We start from the raw sequence: 3241 nt of genomic DNA on the forward strand, positions 1-3241 counted from the left end.
GGCTTGCAGGCTCCGCGGTCGTGGCTCACAGGCTTCCTTGTTCTGAGGCACGTGGAGTCCTCCCGGATCAGGGACGGAACCCATGTCCCCTGCATGGGCAGACGGAGTCCCATCCACCACGCTACTAGGGATGTCCTCTGAGGACTCTCGAGGTGGTGTCTGAAGAAGCCATCTGCTTGATTAGGTGGATCTAGTGGTTAAGAACCTTCCTGCCATACTTACCTGGCAGGGGAGATACCATGATCACGAAGGTGGTTTTCCCAGGGCAAGGCTTATCCATTGCACTCCGGATGTGCTGACCCCTGCGATTTCCCCAAATGTGGGAAACTCGACTGCATAATTTGTGGTAGTGGGGGACTGCGTTCGCGCTTTCCCCTGAAAAAGAAAAAAAAAAAAAAAAAAGAACCTTCCTGCCAATGCCAGAGACATAAGAGATGCAGGTTCAATCTCTGGGTTGGGAAGATTCCCTGGAGAAGGGCATGTCAACCCGTTCCAGTATTCTTGCCTGGAGAATCCCATGGACAGAGGAGCCTGGCGGACTACAGTCCATAGGGTCGCACAGAGTCAGACATGACTGAAGCAGCTTAGCAAGCATGCATACTTGACTATCGAGTCCTAGAAATCCTGACTCACTCCACTGGTAGAGCCTAAAAGTTATCTAAGCCAGGTCAACTCAGCTTTGAATGTCAATAGTTTGAGGTATCTGGTGCAGTCCTTTTCTATGAAGCTCTGAAACTGTCCTTTGATGAGAACACGAACTCCAGTCTGTGGTTTACAGCAGGGCAAGCCTCAGAGATCTCACAGATAGCAGTGACCAAAATGGATGTGGTTAACTTATTACTGATAATCTTCCCATGTGAGAGATCTGATGAGAGTTCATACTGCTGCTACTGCTGCTAAGTCGCTTCAGTTGTGTCCGACTCTGTGCGACCCCAGAGACAGCAGCCCACCAGGCTCCCCGTCTCTGGGATTCTCCAGGCAAGAACACTGGAGTGGGTTGCCATTTCCTTCTCCAATGCATGAAAGTGAAAAGTGAAAGTGAAGTCACTCAGTCCTGTCCGACTCCTAGCGACCCCATGGACTGTAGTCTACCAGGCTCTTCCGTCCATGGGATTTTCCAGGCAAGAGTGCTGGAGTGGGGTGCCATTGCCTTCTCTGAGAGTTCATACTAAGAATCATGAAACACAAGGAAATTTTGTTGTTTCTGGCAAGTAAAACAAAGATAATCAGATGTTCCAAAAAGAAGAAAATTTAGGCAAAATATCTCTAAAGATAGCGATTAAGCCTACATTCAAAGAAGTCAGTAAGTGTTGCATCTGATTCATAAAAATGGATAAATATAATTTATAGAGAGGAATAAATCTTGAGAAAAGTGGCAGACTTTATTTTTTGGGGCTCCAAAATCACTGCAGATGGTGACTGCAGCCATGAAATTAAAAGATGCTTACTCCTTGGAAGGAAAGTTATGACCAACCTAGATAGCATATTCAAAAGCAGAGACATTACTTTGCCAACAAAGGTCCGTCTAGTCAAGGCTATGGTTTTTCCTGTGATCATGTATGGATGTGAGAGTTGCACTGTGAAGAAGGCTGAGCACCGAAGAATTGATACTTTTGAACTGTGGTGTTGGAGAAGACTCTTGAGAGTCCCTTGGACTGCAAGGAGATTCAACCAGACCATTCTGAAGGAGATCAGCCCTGGGATTTCTTTGGAAGGACTAATGCTGAAGCTGAAACTCCAGTATTTTGGCCACCTCATGCGAAGAGTTGACTCATTGGAAAAGACTCTGATGCTGGGAGGGATTGGGGGCAGGAGGAGAAGGGGACAACAGAGGATGAGATGGTTCGATGGCATCACTGACTCGATGGACGTGAGTCTGAGTGAACTCCGGGAGTTGGTGATGGACAGGGAGGCCTGGTGTGCAGCGATTCATGGGGTCGCAAAGAGTCGGACATGACTGAGCTACTGAACTGAACTGAACTGAACTGAATCCTGAGACATATTGTTTTTTGTACCAAGAGTATGGAGTAAAGAGATTCAGGAAGTCTGGAGTGGGATCCAGATATTTCACAGATGTCTACAGATCTCCGTTCCATTAAGTTTGATGTACATCCGCCGGCCTAGACCATGCTAGATTCAATTAACGGAGAGTCCTCAGGACGTCCTGGTGGCCCAGTGGTTGGGGCTTGGCCCCCTCGCTGCCAGGGGCATTGGATTCCGTCTCTGGTTGGGAAATGAAGATCTTGCAAGTCACAGTGGTGCAAAAAAAAAAATAGAAGGAAGCCTTACCCAAGGATTGTAGCAGCAAGTAAATATTTTAAACACTATCTGAGCTCGAGGCTGATACACTGTACTGGCGAGGCCGATCTCACCAGCAAAGCACTGACAGGACTCGGAGGAGAGGAGGGACGCTCAGCAGAGCTGTTTCATAATGGCTCTGGCTCTTTCGAGAACTAGTTCAGGAAAGTGCTTTCCTCGAGGGCAAATACCTACTAAGAAGAGCAAGGACACAGTCCCAGGGACTTCCCATAAAATGCAATTTTAAAATGTTTGTATAAATAACATTTGATCTAGATGTATTTTACTTAGAGAAAGCTTAGCATTTCCTGTGATTTGATAACTCTTTACATGCAAATTTTCAAGCAAATTGATTATATGTAGCATTTTTTTTTAAAAATAAAGTGAAAGAACAAATTTTTGTGATTTTCCAGAGACCCTATGGGAACGCTCAAAGATAGTTTTAGATGTAGGGGATATCTTGAAATTTTTCTTTACTCTTTTCCAAATTTAGGATCCAGTTCTGGGAAAGCAAAAATTCAAAAAAGCCATCAGAAGAGATTTGGATATTTGATTAAGAGGGGATCTTGAGTGTCTATATGTGATAATAAAGCATTTAAAAATAAACATAGAAGGTAACAAGATAGTAAAGAAAATCAGCTTTTTCATAATCAGCTTTCCCCCACCCTTAAATAATCAAGGATATAATAAAATACAAATAGATCACAGAAAATTATTAAGACATGGAAAGTTTGCTATCTAGGCAATTATACAGAAAGTAAAGAAAAGCCTTACATAAGCAGGTGAAAGCATTAATCAGTAAACCAAAGAAGCAAGTCTGTCAAAGTTGAGCAAACTTTGTTGTAATTTTGACATATTTCAAGCTTCCTTTCAGATTCAGGTACAGCCAACCAAATGATGTAAAATTTACTTGTATATAAATGCTCTTTTATATTCTGAATCA

The 3241-nt window shown here is 43.6% G+C and overlaps 1 non-coding gene across 1 annotated transcript; it reads left to right on the forward strand.

The window, feature by feature from the left end:
- Window positions 1-214: 214 nt before the first annotated feature.
- On the forward strand, window positions 215-378 carry LOC129648067 (U1 spliceosomal RNA). Its single transcript, XR_008712664.1, has one exon. It is a non-coding gene; the product is annotated as a U1 spliceosomal RNA (small nuclear RNA).
- Window positions 379-3241: the final 2863 nt, after the last annotated feature.

Source organism: Bubalus kerabau, chromosome 3 (genome assembly GCF_029407905.1).
Source record: "Bubalus kerabau isolate K-KA32 ecotype Philippines breed swamp buffalo chromosome 3, PCC_UOA_SB_1v2, whole genome shotgun sequence".
Taxonomy (NCBI): Eukaryota; Metazoa; Chordata; class Mammalia; order Artiodactyla; family Bovidae; genus Bubalus; species Bubalus kerabau.